The sequence below is a fragment of the Dermacentor albipictus genome, chromosome 2 (genome assembly GCF_038994185.2).
Source record: "Dermacentor albipictus isolate Rhodes 1998 colony chromosome 2, USDA_Dalb.pri_finalv2, whole genome shotgun sequence".
Lineage (NCBI taxonomy): Eukaryota > Metazoa > Arthropoda > Arachnida > Ixodida > Ixodidae > Dermacentor > Dermacentor albipictus.
Window position 1 is genome coordinate 177336447 of NC_091822.1, and position 12012 is coordinate 177348458.

General features: G+C 51.4%; 59 non-coding genes across 59 annotated transcripts; all 59 read right to left on the reverse strand.

Annotated features, from left to right (window-relative positions):
• Window positions 1–52: 52 nt before the first annotated feature.
• TRNAV-UAC (transfer RNA valine (anticodon UAC)) lies at window positions 53–125 on the reverse strand. Its single transcript has one exon. It is a non-coding gene; the product is annotated as a tRNA-Val (tRNA).
• Window positions 126–204: 79 nt separating this feature from the next.
• TRNAV-UAC (transfer RNA valine (anticodon UAC)) lies at window positions 205–277 on the reverse strand. The gene has a single exon. It is a non-coding gene; the product is annotated as a tRNA-Val (tRNA).
• Window positions 278–356: 79 nt separating this feature from the next.
• On the reverse strand, window positions 357–429 carry TRNAV-UAC (transfer RNA valine (anticodon UAC)). Its single transcript has one exon. It is a non-coding gene; the product is annotated as a tRNA-Val (tRNA).
• A 79-nt stretch (window positions 430–508) lies between these two features.
• TRNAV-UAC (transfer RNA valine (anticodon UAC)) lies at window positions 509–581 on the reverse strand. Its single transcript has one exon. It is a non-coding gene; the product is annotated as a tRNA-Val (tRNA).
• A 383-nt stretch (window positions 582–964) lies between these two features.
• TRNAV-UAC (transfer RNA valine (anticodon UAC)) lies at window positions 965–1037 on the reverse strand. The gene has a single exon. It is a non-coding gene; the product is annotated as a tRNA-Val (tRNA).
• A 79-nt stretch (window positions 1038–1116) lies between these two features.
• On the reverse strand, window positions 1117–1189 carry TRNAV-UAC (transfer RNA valine (anticodon UAC)). The gene has a single exon. It is a non-coding gene; the product is annotated as a tRNA-Val (tRNA).
• Window positions 1190–1268: 79 nt separating this feature from the next.
• Window positions 1269–1341, reverse strand: TRNAV-UAC (transfer RNA valine (anticodon UAC)). The gene has a single exon. It is a non-coding gene; the product is annotated as a tRNA-Val (tRNA).
• A 79-nt stretch (window positions 1342–1420) lies between these two features.
• Window positions 1421–1493, reverse strand: TRNAV-UAC (transfer RNA valine (anticodon UAC)). The gene has a single exon. It is a non-coding gene; the product is annotated as a tRNA-Val (tRNA).
• Window positions 1494–1572: 79 nt separating this feature from the next.
• TRNAV-UAC (transfer RNA valine (anticodon UAC)) lies at window positions 1573–1645 on the reverse strand. Its single transcript has one exon. It is a non-coding gene; the product is annotated as a tRNA-Val (tRNA).
• A 79-nt stretch (window positions 1646–1724) lies between these two features.
• Window positions 1725–1797, reverse strand: TRNAV-UAC (transfer RNA valine (anticodon UAC)). Its single transcript has one exon. It is a non-coding gene; the product is annotated as a tRNA-Val (tRNA).
• A 79-nt stretch (window positions 1798–1876) lies between these two features.
• Window positions 1877–1949, reverse strand: TRNAV-UAC (transfer RNA valine (anticodon UAC)). Its single transcript has one exon. It is a non-coding gene; the product is annotated as a tRNA-Val (tRNA).
• A 79-nt stretch (window positions 1950–2028) lies between these two features.
• Window positions 2029–2101, reverse strand: TRNAV-UAC (transfer RNA valine (anticodon UAC)). Its single transcript has one exon. It is a non-coding gene; the product is annotated as a tRNA-Val (tRNA).
• A 231-nt stretch (window positions 2102–2332) lies between these two features.
• TRNAV-UAC (transfer RNA valine (anticodon UAC)) lies at window positions 2333–2405 on the reverse strand. Its single transcript has one exon. It is a non-coding gene; the product is annotated as a tRNA-Val (tRNA).
• A 231-nt stretch (window positions 2406–2636) lies between these two features.
• On the reverse strand, window positions 2637–2709 carry TRNAV-UAC (transfer RNA valine (anticodon UAC)). The gene has a single exon. It is a non-coding gene; the product is annotated as a tRNA-Val (tRNA).
• A 383-nt stretch (window positions 2710–3092) lies between these two features.
• TRNAV-UAC (transfer RNA valine (anticodon UAC)) lies at window positions 3093–3165 on the reverse strand. Its single transcript has one exon. It is a non-coding gene; the product is annotated as a tRNA-Val (tRNA).
• Window positions 3166–3244: 79 nt separating this feature from the next.
• Window positions 3245–3317, reverse strand: TRNAV-UAC (transfer RNA valine (anticodon UAC)). The gene has a single exon. It is a non-coding gene; the product is annotated as a tRNA-Val (tRNA).
• A 79-nt stretch (window positions 3318–3396) lies between these two features.
• TRNAV-UAC (transfer RNA valine (anticodon UAC)) lies at window positions 3397–3469 on the reverse strand. Its single transcript has one exon. It is a non-coding gene; the product is annotated as a tRNA-Val (tRNA).
• A 79-nt stretch (window positions 3470–3548) lies between these two features.
• Window positions 3549–3621, reverse strand: TRNAV-UAC (transfer RNA valine (anticodon UAC)). The gene has a single exon. It is a non-coding gene; the product is annotated as a tRNA-Val (tRNA).
• Window positions 3622–3852: 231 nt separating this feature from the next.
• On the reverse strand, window positions 3853–3925 carry TRNAV-UAC (transfer RNA valine (anticodon UAC)). The gene has a single exon. It is a non-coding gene; the product is annotated as a tRNA-Val (tRNA).
• Window positions 3926–4004: 79 nt separating this feature from the next.
• On the reverse strand, window positions 4005–4077 carry TRNAV-UAC (transfer RNA valine (anticodon UAC)). Its single transcript has one exon. It is a non-coding gene; the product is annotated as a tRNA-Val (tRNA).
• Window positions 4078–4156: 79 nt separating this feature from the next.
• TRNAV-UAC (transfer RNA valine (anticodon UAC)) lies at window positions 4157–4229 on the reverse strand. The gene has a single exon. It is a non-coding gene; the product is annotated as a tRNA-Val (tRNA).
• Window positions 4230–4308: 79 nt separating this feature from the next.
• Window positions 4309–4381, reverse strand: TRNAV-UAC (transfer RNA valine (anticodon UAC)). The gene has a single exon. It is a non-coding gene; the product is annotated as a tRNA-Val (tRNA).
• A 231-nt stretch (window positions 4382–4612) lies between these two features.
• Window positions 4613–4685, reverse strand: TRNAV-UAC (transfer RNA valine (anticodon UAC)). The gene has a single exon. It is a non-coding gene; the product is annotated as a tRNA-Val (tRNA).
• Window positions 4686–4764: 79 nt separating this feature from the next.
• On the reverse strand, window positions 4765–4837 carry TRNAV-UAC (transfer RNA valine (anticodon UAC)). The gene has a single exon. It is a non-coding gene; the product is annotated as a tRNA-Val (tRNA).
• A 79-nt stretch (window positions 4838–4916) lies between these two features.
• TRNAV-UAC (transfer RNA valine (anticodon UAC)) lies at window positions 4917–4989 on the reverse strand. The gene has a single exon. It is a non-coding gene; the product is annotated as a tRNA-Val (tRNA).
• Window positions 4990–5068: 79 nt separating this feature from the next.
• Window positions 5069–5141, reverse strand: TRNAV-UAC (transfer RNA valine (anticodon UAC)). The gene has a single exon. It is a non-coding gene; the product is annotated as a tRNA-Val (tRNA).
• Window positions 5142–5220: 79 nt separating this feature from the next.
• TRNAV-UAC (transfer RNA valine (anticodon UAC)) lies at window positions 5221–5292 on the reverse strand. Its single transcript has one exon. It is a non-coding gene; the product is annotated as a tRNA-Val (tRNA).
• Window positions 5293–6703: 1411 nt separating this feature from the next.
• On the reverse strand, window positions 6704–6776 carry TRNAV-UAC (transfer RNA valine (anticodon UAC)). Its single transcript has one exon. It is a non-coding gene; the product is annotated as a tRNA-Val (tRNA).
• A 79-nt stretch (window positions 6777–6855) lies between these two features.
• On the reverse strand, window positions 6856–6928 carry TRNAV-UAC (transfer RNA valine (anticodon UAC)). The gene has a single exon. It is a non-coding gene; the product is annotated as a tRNA-Val (tRNA).
• Window positions 6929–7007: 79 nt separating this feature from the next.
• TRNAV-UAC (transfer RNA valine (anticodon UAC)) lies at window positions 7008–7080 on the reverse strand. The gene has a single exon. It is a non-coding gene; the product is annotated as a tRNA-Val (tRNA).
• Window positions 7081–7159: 79 nt separating this feature from the next.
• On the reverse strand, window positions 7160–7232 carry TRNAV-UAC (transfer RNA valine (anticodon UAC)). Its single transcript has one exon. It is a non-coding gene; the product is annotated as a tRNA-Val (tRNA).
• A 79-nt stretch (window positions 7233–7311) lies between these two features.
• Window positions 7312–7384, reverse strand: TRNAV-UAC (transfer RNA valine (anticodon UAC)). Its single transcript has one exon. It is a non-coding gene; the product is annotated as a tRNA-Val (tRNA).
• A 79-nt stretch (window positions 7385–7463) lies between these two features.
• On the reverse strand, window positions 7464–7536 carry TRNAV-UAC (transfer RNA valine (anticodon UAC)). Its single transcript has one exon. It is a non-coding gene; the product is annotated as a tRNA-Val (tRNA).
• Window positions 7537–7615: 79 nt separating this feature from the next.
• Window positions 7616–7688, reverse strand: TRNAV-UAC (transfer RNA valine (anticodon UAC)). The gene has a single exon. It is a non-coding gene; the product is annotated as a tRNA-Val (tRNA).
• A 79-nt stretch (window positions 7689–7767) lies between these two features.
• TRNAV-UAC (transfer RNA valine (anticodon UAC)) lies at window positions 7768–7840 on the reverse strand. Its single transcript has one exon. It is a non-coding gene; the product is annotated as a tRNA-Val (tRNA).
• A 79-nt stretch (window positions 7841–7919) lies between these two features.
• TRNAV-UAC (transfer RNA valine (anticodon UAC)) lies at window positions 7920–7992 on the reverse strand. Its single transcript has one exon. It is a non-coding gene; the product is annotated as a tRNA-Val (tRNA).
• A 79-nt stretch (window positions 7993–8071) lies between these two features.
• Window positions 8072–8144, reverse strand: TRNAV-UAC (transfer RNA valine (anticodon UAC)). Its single transcript has one exon. It is a non-coding gene; the product is annotated as a tRNA-Val (tRNA).
• Window positions 8145–8223: 79 nt separating this feature from the next.
• TRNAV-UAC (transfer RNA valine (anticodon UAC)) lies at window positions 8224–8296 on the reverse strand. The gene has a single exon. It is a non-coding gene; the product is annotated as a tRNA-Val (tRNA).
• Window positions 8297–8375: 79 nt separating this feature from the next.
• TRNAV-UAC (transfer RNA valine (anticodon UAC)) lies at window positions 8376–8448 on the reverse strand. Its single transcript has one exon. It is a non-coding gene; the product is annotated as a tRNA-Val (tRNA).
• A 79-nt stretch (window positions 8449–8527) lies between these two features.
• TRNAV-UAC (transfer RNA valine (anticodon UAC)) lies at window positions 8528–8600 on the reverse strand. Its single transcript has one exon. It is a non-coding gene; the product is annotated as a tRNA-Val (tRNA).
• A 79-nt stretch (window positions 8601–8679) lies between these two features.
• On the reverse strand, window positions 8680–8752 carry TRNAV-UAC (transfer RNA valine (anticodon UAC)). Its single transcript has one exon. It is a non-coding gene; the product is annotated as a tRNA-Val (tRNA).
• A 79-nt stretch (window positions 8753–8831) lies between these two features.
• Window positions 8832–8904, reverse strand: TRNAV-UAC (transfer RNA valine (anticodon UAC)). The gene has a single exon. It is a non-coding gene; the product is annotated as a tRNA-Val (tRNA).
• Window positions 8905–8983: 79 nt separating this feature from the next.
• TRNAV-UAC (transfer RNA valine (anticodon UAC)) lies at window positions 8984–9056 on the reverse strand. Its single transcript has one exon. It is a non-coding gene; the product is annotated as a tRNA-Val (tRNA).
• A 231-nt stretch (window positions 9057–9287) lies between these two features.
• TRNAV-UAC (transfer RNA valine (anticodon UAC)) lies at window positions 9288–9360 on the reverse strand. The gene has a single exon. It is a non-coding gene; the product is annotated as a tRNA-Val (tRNA).
• A 79-nt stretch (window positions 9361–9439) lies between these two features.
• On the reverse strand, window positions 9440–9512 carry TRNAV-UAC (transfer RNA valine (anticodon UAC)). The gene has a single exon. It is a non-coding gene; the product is annotated as a tRNA-Val (tRNA).
• Window positions 9513–9591: 79 nt separating this feature from the next.
• On the reverse strand, window positions 9592–9664 carry TRNAV-UAC (transfer RNA valine (anticodon UAC)). Its single transcript has one exon. It is a non-coding gene; the product is annotated as a tRNA-Val (tRNA).
• Window positions 9665–9743: 79 nt separating this feature from the next.
• Window positions 9744–9816, reverse strand: TRNAV-UAC (transfer RNA valine (anticodon UAC)). Its single transcript has one exon. It is a non-coding gene; the product is annotated as a tRNA-Val (tRNA).
• A 79-nt stretch (window positions 9817–9895) lies between these two features.
• TRNAV-UAC (transfer RNA valine (anticodon UAC)) lies at window positions 9896–9968 on the reverse strand. The gene has a single exon. It is a non-coding gene; the product is annotated as a tRNA-Val (tRNA).
• A 79-nt stretch (window positions 9969–10047) lies between these two features.
• On the reverse strand, window positions 10048–10120 carry TRNAV-UAC (transfer RNA valine (anticodon UAC)). Its single transcript has one exon. It is a non-coding gene; the product is annotated as a tRNA-Val (tRNA).
• Window positions 10121–10199: 79 nt separating this feature from the next.
• On the reverse strand, window positions 10200–10272 carry TRNAV-UAC (transfer RNA valine (anticodon UAC)). Its single transcript has one exon. It is a non-coding gene; the product is annotated as a tRNA-Val (tRNA).
• A 79-nt stretch (window positions 10273–10351) lies between these two features.
• Window positions 10352–10424, reverse strand: TRNAV-UAC (transfer RNA valine (anticodon UAC)). Its single transcript has one exon. It is a non-coding gene; the product is annotated as a tRNA-Val (tRNA).
• Window positions 10425–10503: 79 nt separating this feature from the next.
• TRNAV-UAC (transfer RNA valine (anticodon UAC)) lies at window positions 10504–10576 on the reverse strand. Its single transcript has one exon. It is a non-coding gene; the product is annotated as a tRNA-Val (tRNA).
• Window positions 10577–10655: 79 nt separating this feature from the next.
• On the reverse strand, window positions 10656–10728 carry TRNAV-UAC (transfer RNA valine (anticodon UAC)). Its single transcript has one exon. It is a non-coding gene; the product is annotated as a tRNA-Val (tRNA).
• Window positions 10729–10959: 231 nt separating this feature from the next.
• Window positions 10960–11032, reverse strand: TRNAV-UAC (transfer RNA valine (anticodon UAC)). Its single transcript has one exon. It is a non-coding gene; the product is annotated as a tRNA-Val (tRNA).
• Window positions 11033–11263: 231 nt separating this feature from the next.
• On the reverse strand, window positions 11264–11336 carry TRNAV-UAC (transfer RNA valine (anticodon UAC)). Its single transcript has one exon. It is a non-coding gene; the product is annotated as a tRNA-Val (tRNA).
• Window positions 11337–11415: 79 nt separating this feature from the next.
• Window positions 11416–11488, reverse strand: TRNAV-UAC (transfer RNA valine (anticodon UAC)). The gene has a single exon. It is a non-coding gene; the product is annotated as a tRNA-Val (tRNA).
• A 79-nt stretch (window positions 11489–11567) lies between these two features.
• On the reverse strand, window positions 11568–11640 carry TRNAV-UAC (transfer RNA valine (anticodon UAC)). Its single transcript has one exon. It is a non-coding gene; the product is annotated as a tRNA-Val (tRNA).
• Window positions 11641–11719: 79 nt separating this feature from the next.
• On the reverse strand, window positions 11720–11792 carry TRNAV-UAC (transfer RNA valine (anticodon UAC)). The gene has a single exon. It is a non-coding gene; the product is annotated as a tRNA-Val (tRNA).
• Window positions 11793–11871: 79 nt separating this feature from the next.
• Window positions 11872–11944, reverse strand: TRNAV-UAC (transfer RNA valine (anticodon UAC)). Its single transcript has one exon. It is a non-coding gene; the product is annotated as a tRNA-Val (tRNA).
• Between the last annotated feature and the right edge of the window lie 68 nt (window positions 11945–12012).

Here is a 12012-nt window from a genome sequence, read left to right on the forward strand (position 1 = left end):
CTCTTTTCTTCTGCGTATTCGCGATCGCAAAGAAAACAAAAACATAATGCACTGTTCCCGCCCAGGATCGAACCGGGGGCATAGCGCGTGTAAAGCGCACGTGATAACCACTACACTACGGGAACGGAGCACGGAGACGGCTATTTATCTCCCTCTTTTCTTCTGCGTATTCGCGATCGCAAAGAAAACAAAAGTATAATGCACTGTTCCCGCCCAGGATCGAACCGGGGGCATAGCGCGTGTAAAGCGCACGTGATAACCACTACACTACGGGAACGGAGCACGGAGACGGCTATTTCTCTCCCTCTTTTCTTCTGCGTATTCGCGATCGCAAAGAAAACAAAAGTATAATGCACTGTTCCCGCCCAGGATCGAACCGGGGGCATAGCGCGTGTAAAGCGCACGTGATAACCACTACACTACGGGAACGGAGCACGGAGACGGCTATTTCTCTCCCTCTTTTCTTCTGCGTATTCGCGATCGCAAAGAAAACAAAAGTATAATGCACTGTTCCCGCCCAGGATCGAACCGGGGGCATAGCGCGTGTAAAGCGCACGTGATAACCACTACACTACGGGAACGGAGCACGGAGACGGCTATTTGTCTCCCTCTTTTCTTCTGCGTATTCGCGATCGCAAAGAAAACAAAAACATAATGCACTGTTCCCGCCCAGGATCGCACCGGGGGCATAGCGCGTGTAAAGCGCACGTGATAACCACTACACTACGGGAACGGAGCACGGAGACGGCTATTTCTCTCCCTCTTTTCTTCTGGGTATTCGCGATCGCAAAGAAAAGAAAAGTATAATGCACTGTTCCCGCCCAGGATCGAACCGGGGGCATAGCGCGTGTAAAGCGCACGTGATAACCACTACACTACGGCAACGGAGCACGGAGACGGCTATTTCTCTCCCTCTTTTCTTCTGCGTATTCGCGATCGCAAAGAAAACAAAAACATAATGCACTGTTCCCGCCCAGGATCGAACCGGGGGCATAGCGCGTGTAAAGCGCACGTGATAACCACTACACTACGGGAACGGAGCACGGAGACGGCTATTTCTCTCCCTCTTTTCTTCTGCGTATTCGCGATCGCAAAGAAAACAAAAGTATAATGCACTGTTCCCGCCCAGGATCGAACCGGGGGCATAGCGCGTGTAAAGCGCACGTGATAACCACTACACTACGGGAACGGAGCACGGAGACGGCTATTTCTCTCCCTCTTTTCTTCTGCGTATTCGCGATCGCAAAGAAAACAAAAGTATAATGCACTGTTCCCGCCCAGGATCGAACCGGGGGCATAGCGCGTGTAAAGCGCACGTGATAACCACTACACTACGGGAACGGAGCACGGAGACGGCTATTTCTCTCCCTCTTTTCTTCTGCGTATTCGCGATCGCAAAGAAAACAAAAACATAATGCACTGTTCCCGCCCAGGATCGAACCGGGGGCATAGCGCGTGTAAAGCGCACGTGATAACCACTACACTACGGGAACGGAGCACGGAGACGGCTATTTCTCTCCCTCTTTTCTTCTGCGTATTCGCGATCGCAAAGAAAACAAAAGTATAATGCACTGTTCCCGCCCAGGATCGAACCGGGGGCATAGCGCGTGTAAAGCGCACGTGATAACCACTACACTACGGGAACGGAGCACGGAGACGGCTATTTCTCTCCCTCTTTTCTTCTGCGTATTCGCGATCGCAAAGAAAACAAAAGTATAATGCACTGTTCCCGCCCAGGATCGAACCGGGGGCATAGCGCGTGTAAAGCGCACGTGATAACCACTACACTACGGGAACGGAGCACGGAGACGGCTATTTCTCTCCCTCTTTTCTTCTGCGTATTCGCGATCGCAAAGAAAACAAAAGTATAATGCACTGTTCCCGCCCAGGATCGAACCGGGGGCATAGCGCGTGTAAAGCGCACGTGATAACCACTACACTACGGGAACGGAGCACGGAGACGGCTATTTCTCTCCCTCTTTTCTTCTGCGTATTCGCGATCGCAAAGAAAACAAAAACATAATGCACTGTTCCCGCCCAGGATCGAACCGGGGGCATAGCGCGTGTAAAGCGCACGTGATAACCACTACACTACGGGAACGGAGCACGGAGACGGCTATTTCTCTCCCTCTTTTCTTCTGCGTATTCGCGATCGCAAAGAAAACAAAAACATAATGCACTGTTCCCGCACAGGATCGAACCGGGGGTATAGCGCGTGTAAAGCGCACGTGATAACCACTACACTACGGAAACGTAGCACGGAGACGGCTATTTCTCTCCCTCTTTTCTTCTGCGTATTCGCGATCGCAAAGAAAACAAAAGTATAATGCACTGTTCCCGCCCAGGATCGAACCGGGGGCATAGCGCGTGTAAAGCGCACGTGATAACCACTACACTACGGGAACGGAGCACGGAGACGGCTATTTCTCTCCCTCTTTTCTTCTGCGTATTCGCGATCGCAAAGAAAACAAAAACATAATGCACTGTTCCCGCACAGGATCGAACCGGGGGTATAGCGCGTGTAAAGCGCACGTGATAACCACTACACTACGGGAACGGAGCACGGAGACGGCTATTTCTCTCCCTCTTTTCTTCTGCGTATTCGCGATCGCAAAGAAAACAAAAACATAATGCACTGTTCCCGCCCAGGATCGAACCGGGGGCATAGCGCGTGTAAAGCGCACGTGATAACCACTACACTACGGGAACGGAGCACGGAGACGGCTATTTCTCTCCCTCTTTTCTTCTGCGTATTCGCGATCGCAAAGAAAACAAAAACATAATGCACTGTTCCCGCACAGGATCGAACCGGGGGTATAGCGCGTGTAAAGCGCACGTGATAACCACTACACTACGGAAACGGAGCACGGAGACGGCTATTTCTCTCCCTCTTTTCTTCTGCGTATTCGCGATCGCAAAGAAAACAAAAACATAATGCACTGTTCCCGCACAGGATCGAACCGGGGGTATAGCGCGTGTAAAGCGCACGTGATAACCACTACACTACGGGAACGGAGCACGGAGACGGCTATTTCTCTCCCTCTTTTCTTCTGCGTATTCGCGATCGCAAAGAAAACAAAAACATAATGCACTGTTCCCGCCCAGGATCGAACCGGGGGCATAGCGCGTGTAAAGCGCACGTGATAACCACTACACTACGGGAACGGAGCACGGAGACGGCTATTTCTCTCCCTCTTTTCTTCTGCGTATTCGCGATCGCAAAGAAAACAAAAACATAATGCACTGTTCCCGCCCAGGATCGAACCGGGGGCATAGCGCGTGTAAAGCGCACGTGATAACCACTACACTACGGGAACGGAGCACGGAGACGGCTATTTGTCTCCCTCTTTTCTTCTGCGTATTCGCGATCGCAAAGAAAACAAAAGTATAATGCACTGTTCCCGCCCAGGATCGAACCGGGGGCATAGCGCGTGTAAAGCGCACGTGATAACCACTACACTACGGGAACGGAGCACGGAGACGGCTATTTCTCTCCCTCTTTTCTTCTGCGTATTCGCGATCGCAAAGAAAACAAAAACATAATGCACTGTTCCCGCCCAGGATCGAACCGGGGGCATAGCGCGTGTAAAGCGCACGTGATAACCACTACACTACGGGAACGGAGCACGGAGACGGCTATTTGTCTCCCTCTTTTCTTCTGCGTATTCGCGATCGCAAAGAAAACAAAAACATAATGCACTGTTCCCGCCCAGGATCGAACCGGGGGCATAGCGCGTGTAAAGCGCACGTGATAACCACTACACTACGGCAACGGAGCACGGAGACGGCTATTTCTCTCCCTCTTTTCTTCTGCGTATTCGCGATCGCAAAGAAAACAAAAGTATAATGCACTGTTCCCGCCCAGGATCGAACCGGGGGCATAGCGCGTGTAAAGCGCACGTGATAACCACTACACTACGGGAACGGAGCACGGAGACGGCTATTTCTCTCCCTCTTTTCTTCTGCGTATTCGCGATCGCAAAGAAAACAAAAACATAATGCACTGTTCCCGCCCAGGATCGAACCGGGGGCATAGCGCGTGTAAAGCGCACGTGATAACCACTACACTACGGGAACGGAGCACGGAGACGGCTATTTCTCTCCCTCTTTTCTTCTGCGTATTCGCGATCGCAAAGAAAACAAAAACATAATGCACTGTTCCCGCCCAGGATCGAACCGGGGGCATAGCGCGTGTAAAGCGCACGTGATAACCACTACACTACGGGAACGGAGCACGGAGACGGCTATTTATCTCCCTCTTTTCTTCTGCGTATTCGCGATCGCAAAGAAAACAAAAGTATAATGCACTGTTCCCGCCCAGGATCGAACCGGGGGCATAGCGCGTGTAAAGCGCACGTGATAACCACTACACTACGGGAACGGAGCACGGAGACGGCTATTTCTCTCCCTCTTTTCTTCTGGGTATTCGCGATCGCAAAGAAAAGAAAAGTATAATGCACTGTTCCCGCCCAGGATCGAACCGGGGGCATAGCGCGTGTAAAGCGCACGTGATAACCACTACACTACGGCAACGGAGCACGGAGACGGCTATTTCTCTCCCTCTTTTCTTCTGCGTATTCGCGATCGCAAAGAAAACAAAAGTATAATGCACTGTTCCCGCCCAGGATCGAACCGGGGGCATAGCGCGTGTAAAGCGCACGTGATAACCACTACACTACGGGAACGGAGCACGGAGACGGCTATTTCTCTCCCTCTTTTCTTCTGCGTATTCGCGATCGCAAAGAAAACAAAAACATAATGCACTGTTCCCGCCCAGGATCGAACCGGGGGCATAGCGCGTGTAAAGCGCACGTGATAACCACTACACTACGGGAACGGAGCACGGAGACGGCTATTTCTCTCCCTCTTTTCTTCTGCGTATTCGCGATCGCAAAGAAAACAAAAGTATAATGCACTGTTCCCGCCCAGGATCGAACCGGGGGCATAGCGCGTGTAAAGCGCACGTGATAACCACTACACTACGGGAACGGAGCACGGAGACGGCTATTTCTCTCCCTCTTTTCTTCTGCGTATTCGCGATCGCAAAGAAAACAAAAGTATAATGCACTGTTCCCGCCCAGGATCGAACCGGGGGCATAGCGCGTGTAAAGCGCACGTGATAACCACTACACTACGGGAACGGAGCACGGAGACGGCTATTTCTCTCCCTCTTTTCTTCTGGGTATTCGCGATCGCAAAGAAAAGAAAAGTATAATGCACTGTTCCCGCCCAGGATCGAACCGGGGGCATGCGCGTGTAAAGCGCACGTGATAACCACTACACTACGGGAACGGAGCACGGAGACGGCTATTTGTCTCCCTCTTTTCTTCTGCGTATTCGCGATCGCAAAGAAAACAAAAGTGAGAAAATGTTCCAAAAGCCAGGGGAACTCATGCTTCAAAGTGTTGTTTACACTGGCTTTACTCAACAAAGTATAACAAAAACATAGACGTTTCGCCACCTATGCGGGTGGCATCGTCAGTACACTGGCAACAAATGAGAAATGCATCCGATTTATCTATGAAAGTGCCGTAAACATCCGGCAGGGGGCCACGGTTAGAGTTACATGAAGATTGATTACGACGGATGAACCATGATTCTACGAACTTTCTTGGGCCCCATCGGTGTTCCCGTGCTAGTGTGGTTACATTGTTAAAATCAAACATGTGTCCCTTTGATAAACAATGATCAACCAATTCTGTCTTGGCACGTGTAGCAAGGGTGGCTTTCGTAGCATCTCTTAGATGTTCCTTGATACGGGTGCGACGTCGCCGCCCTGTCTCGCCAATGTAGCTGGCATCACAGTCCGAGCAGTTGACCTTGTAGACGACACCACTTTGTTCGTCCGGAGGTGTGCGGTCCTTTGGCTTCGGGAACTTTGTCAATGATACGCAGCGCCGCATGCAAAAACCTCGTGAGAGCAAGGCCGAAAGGCCAGCTTCCTTTGTGTGCATTCCGTATGTCCGCGGTGTATCAGAAGCAGTGCGCAGGGCTTTACGGCCTTTAGGTGTTCGAACTGTGTTTAAACCCTCGTACACGTTGGCAAACGTGTTCCCGAAGCCAAAGGACCGCACACCTCCGGACGAACAAAGTGGTGTCGTCTACAAGGTCAACTGCTCGGACTGTGATGCCAGCTACATTGGCGAGACAGGGCGGCGACGTCGCACCCGTATCAAGGAACATCTAAGAGATGCTACGAAAGCCACCCATGCTACACGTGCCAAGACAGAATTGGTTGATCATTGTTTATCAAAGGGACACATGTTTGATTTTAACAATGTAACCACACTAGCACGGGAACACCGATGGGGCCCAAGAAAGTTCGTAGAATCATGGTTCATCCGTCGTAATCAATCTTCATGTAACTCTAACCGTGGCCCCCTGCCGGATGTTTACGGCACTTTCATAGATAAATAGGATGCATTTCTCATTTGTTGCCATTGTGTACTGACGATGCCACCCGCATAGGTGGCGAAACGTCTATGTTTTTGTTATACTTTGTTGAGTAAAGCCAGTGTAAACAACACTTTGAAAACAAAAGTATAATGCACTGTTCCCGCACAGGATCGAACCGGGGGCATAGCGCGTGTAAAGCGCACGTGATAACCACTACACTACGGGAACGGAGCACGGAGACGGCTATTTCTCTCCCTCTTTTCTTCTGCGTATTCGCGATCGCAAAGAAAACAAAAGTATAATGCACTGTTCCCGCCCAGGATCGAACCGGGGGCATAGCGCGTGTAAAGCGCACGTGATAACCACTACACTACGGGAACGGAGCACGGAGACGGCTATTTCTCTCCCTCTTTTCTTCTGGATATTCGCGATCGCAAAGAAAAGAAAAGTATAATGCACTGTTCCCGCCCAGGATCGAACCGGGGGCATAGCGCGTGTAAAGCGCACGTGATAACCACTACACTACGGGAACGGAGCACGGAGACGGCTATTTCACTCCCTCTTTTCTTCTGGGTATTCGCGATCGCAAAGAAAAGAAAAGTATAATGCACTGTTCCCGCCCAGGATCGAACCGGGGGCATAGCGCGTGTAAAGCGCACGTGATAACCACTACACTACGGGAACGGAGCACGGAGACGGCTATTTCACTCCCTCTTTTCTTCTGGGTATTCGCGATCGCAAAGAAAACAAAAACATAATGCACTGTTCCCGCCCAGGATCGAACCGGGGGCATAGCGCGTGTAAAGCGCACGTGATAACCACTACACTACGGGAACGGAGCACGGAGACGGCTATTTCTCTCCCTCTTTTCTTCTGCGTATTCGCGATCGCAAAGAAAACAAAAGTATAATGCACTGTTCCCGCCCAGGATCGAACCGGGGGCATAGCGCGTGTAAAGCGCACGTGATAACCACTACACTACGGGAACGGAGCACGGAGACGGCTATTTCACTCCCTCTTTTCTTCTGGGTATTCGCGATCGCAAAGAAAACAAAAACATAATGCACTGTTCCCGCCCAGGATCGAACCGGGGGCATAGCGCGTGTAAAGCGCACGTGATAACCACTACACTACGGGAACGGAGCACGCAGACGGCTATTTCACTCCCTCTTTTCTTCTGGGTATTCGCGATCGCAAAGAAAAGAAAAGTATAATGCACTGTTCCCGCCCAGGATCGAACCGGGGGCATAGCGCGTGTAAAGCGCACGTGATAACCACTACACTACGGGAACGGAGCACGCAGACGGCTATTTCTCTCCCTCTTTTCTTCTGGGTATTCGCGATCGCAAAGAAAACAAAAGTATAATGCACTGTTCCCGCCCAGGATCGAACCGGGGGCATAGCGCGTGTAAAGCGCACGTGATAACCACTACACTACGGGAACGGAGCACGCAGACGGCTATTTCTCTCCCTCTTTTCTTCTGGGTATTCGCGATCGCAAAGAAAACAAAAGTATAATGCACTGTTCCCGCCCAGGATCGAACCGGGGGCATAGCGCGTGTAAAGCGCACGTGATAACCACTACACTACGGGAACGGAGCACGCAGACGGCTATTTCACTCCCTCTTTTCTTCTGGGTATTCGCGATCGCAAAGAAAAGAAAAGTATAATGCACTGTTCCCGCCCAGGATCGAACCGGGGGCATAGCGCGTGTAAAGCGCACGTGATAACCACTACACTACGGGAACGGAGCACGCAGACGGCTATTTCTCTCCCTCTTTTCTTCTGCGTATTCGCGATCGCAAAGAAAACAAAAACATAATGCACTGTTCCCGCCCAGGATCGAACCGGGGGCATAGCGCGTGTAAAGCGCACGTGATAACCACTACACTACGGGAACGGAGCACGCAGACGGCTATTTCTCTCCCTCTTTTCTTCTGCGTATTCGCGATCGCAAAGAAAACAAAAACATAATGCACTGTTCCCGCCCAGGATCGAACCGGGGGCATAGCGCGTGTAAAGCGCACGTGATAACCACTACACTACGGGAACGGAGCACGGAGACGGCTATTTCTCTCCCTCTTTTCTTCTGGGTATTCGCGATCGCAAAGAAAACAAAAACATAATGCACTGTTCCCGCCCAGGATCGAACCGGGTGCATAGCGCGTGTAAAGCGCACGTGATAACCACTACACTACGGGAACGGAGCACGGAGACGGCTATTTCTCTCCCTCTTTTCTTCTGCGTATTCGCGATCGCAAAGAAAAGAAAAGTATAATGCACTGTTCCCGCCCAGGATCGAACCGGGGGCATAGCGCGTGTAAAGCGCACGTGATAACCACTACACTACGGGAACGGAGCACGGAGACGGCTATTTCTCTCCCTCTTTTCTTCTGCGTATTCGCGATCGCAAAGAAAACAAAAACATAATGCACTGTTCCCGCCCAGGATCGAACCGGGGGCATAGCGCGTGTAAAGCGCACGTGATAACCACTACACTACGGGAACGGAGCACGGAGACGGCTATTTCTCTCCCTCTTTTCTTCTGGGTATTCGCGATCGCAAAGAAAACAAAAGTATAATGCACTGTTCCCGCCCAGGATCGAACCGGGGGCATAGCGCGTGTAAAGCGCACGTGATAACCACTACACTACGGGAACGGAGCACGGAGACGGCTATTTCTCTCCCTCTTTTCTTCTGCGTATCCGCGATCGCAAAGAAAACAAAAACATAATGCACTGTGCCCGCCCAGGATCGAACCGGGGGCATAGCGCGTGTAAAGCGCACGTGATAACCACTACACTACGGGAACGGAGCACGGAGACGGCTATTTCTCTCCCTCTTTTCTTCTGCGTATTCGCGATCGCAAAGAAAACAAAAGTATAATGCACTGTTCCCGCCCAGGATCGAACCGGGGGCATAGCGCGTGTAAAGCGCACGTGATAACCACTACACTACGGGAACGGAGCACGGAGACGGCTATTTCTCTCCCTCTTTTCTTCTGCGTATTCGCGATCGCAAAGAAAACAAAAACATAATGCACTGTTCCCGCCCAGGATCGAACCGGGGGCATAGCGCGTGTAAAGCGCACGTGATAACCACTACACTACGGGAACGGAGCACGGAGACGGCTATTTCTCTCCCTCTTTTCTTCTGGGTATTCGCGATCGCAAAGAAAACAAAAACATAATGCACTGTTCCCGCCCAGGATCGAACCGGGGGCATGGCGCGTGTAAAGCGCACGTGATAACCACTACACTACGGGAACGGAGCACGGAGACGGCTATTTCTCTCCCTCTTTTCTTCTGCGTATTCGCGATCGCAAAGAAAACAAAAACATAATGCACTGTTCCCGCCCAGGATCGAACCGGGGGCATAGCGCGTGTAAAGCGCACGTGATAACCACTACACTACGGGAACGGAGCACGGAGACGGCTATTTCTCTCCCTCTTTTCTTCTGCGTATTCGCGATCGCAAAGAAAACAAAAACATAATGCACTGTTCCCGCCCAGGATCGAACCGGGGGCATAGCGCGTGTAAAGCGCACGTGATAACCACTACACTACGAGAACGGAGCACGGAGACGGCTATTTCTCTCCCTCTTTTCTTCTGCGTATTCGCGATCGCAAAGAAAACAAAAACATAATGCACTGTTCCCGCCCAGGATCGAACCGGGGGCATGGCGCGTGTAAAGCGCACGTGATAACCACTACACTACGGGAACGGAGCACGGAGACGGCTATTTCTCTCCCTCTTTTCTTCTGGGTATTCGCGATCGCAAAGAAAACAAAAACATAATGCACTGTTCCCGCCCAGGATCGAACCGGGGGCATAGCGCGTGTAAAGCGCACGTGATAACCACTACACTACGGGAACGGAGCACGGAGACGGCTATTTCTCTCCCTCTTTTCTTCTGGGTATTCGCGATCGCAAAGAAAACAAAAACATAATGCACTGTTCCCGCCCAGGATCGAACCGGGGGCATAGCGCGTGTAAAGCGCACGTGATAACCACTACACTACGGGAACGGAGCACGGAGACGGCTATTTCTCTCCCTCTTTTCTTCTAGGTATTCGCGATCGCAAAGAAAAGAAAAGTATAATGCACTGTTCCCGCCCAGGATCGAACCGGGGGCATAGCGCGTGTAAAGCGCACGTGATAACCACTACACTACGGGAACGGAGCACGGAGACGGCTATTTCTCTCCCTCTTTTCTTCTGGGTATTCGCGATCGCAAAGAAAACAAAAACATAATGCACTGTTCCCGCCCAGGATCGAACCGGGGGCATAGCGCGTGTAATGCGCACGTGATAACCACTACACTACGGGAACGGAGCACGGAGACGGCTATTTCTCTCCCTCTTTTCTTCTGCGTATTCGCGATCGCAAAGAAAACAAAAACATAATGCACTGTTCCCGCCCAGGATCGAACCGGGGGCATAGCGCGTGTAAAGCGCACGTGATAACCACTACAATACGGGAACGGAGCACGGAGACGGCTATTTCTCTCCCTCTTTTCTTCTGCGTATTCGCGATCGCAAAGAAAACAAAAACATAATACACTGTTCCCGCCCAGGATCGAACCGGGGGCATAGCGCGTGTAAAGCGCACGTGATAACCACTACACTACGGGAACGGAGCACGGAGACGGCTATTTCTCTCCCTCTTTTCTTCTGCGTATTCGCGATCGCAAAGAAAACAAAAACATAATGCACTGTTCCCGCCCAGGATCGAACCGGGGGCATAGCGCGTGTAAAGCGCACGTGATAACCACTACACTACGGCAACGGAGCACGGAGACGGCTATTTCTCTCCCTCTTTTCTTCTGCGTATTCGCGATCGCAAAGAAAACAAAAACATAATGCACTGTTCCCGCCCAGGATCGAACCGGGGGCATAGCGCGTGTAAAGCGCACGTGATAACCACTACACTACGGGAACGGAGCACGGAGACGGCTATTTCTCTCCCTCTTTTCTTCTGCGTATTCGCGATCGCAAAGAAAACAAAAGTATAATGCACTGTTCCCGCCCAGGATCGAACCGGGGGCATAGCGCGTGTAAAGCGCACGTGATAACCACTACACTACGGGAACGGAGCACGGAGACGGCTATTTCTCTCCCTCTTTTCTTCTGCGTATTCGCGATCGCAAAGAAAACAAAAACATAATGCACTGTTCCCGCCCAGGATCGAACCGGGGGCATAGCGCGTGTAAAGCGCACGTGATAACCACTACACTACGGGAACGGAGCACGGAGACGGCTATTTCTCTCCCTCTTTTCTTCTGCGTATTCGCGATCGCAAAGAAAAGAAAAGTATAATGCACTGTTCCCGCCCAGGATCGAACCGGGGGCATAGCGCGTGTAAAGCGCACGTGATAACCACTACACTACGGGAACGGAGCACGGAGACGGCTATTTCTCTCCCTCTTTTCTTCTGCGTATTCGCGATCGCAAAGAAAACAAAAACGTAATGCACTGTTCCCGCCCAGGATCGAACCGGGGGCATAGCGCGTGTAAAGCGCACGTGATAACCACTACACTACGGGAACGGAGCACGGAGACGGCTATTTCTCTCCCTCTTTTCTTCTGCGTATTCGCGATCGCAAAGAAAACAAAA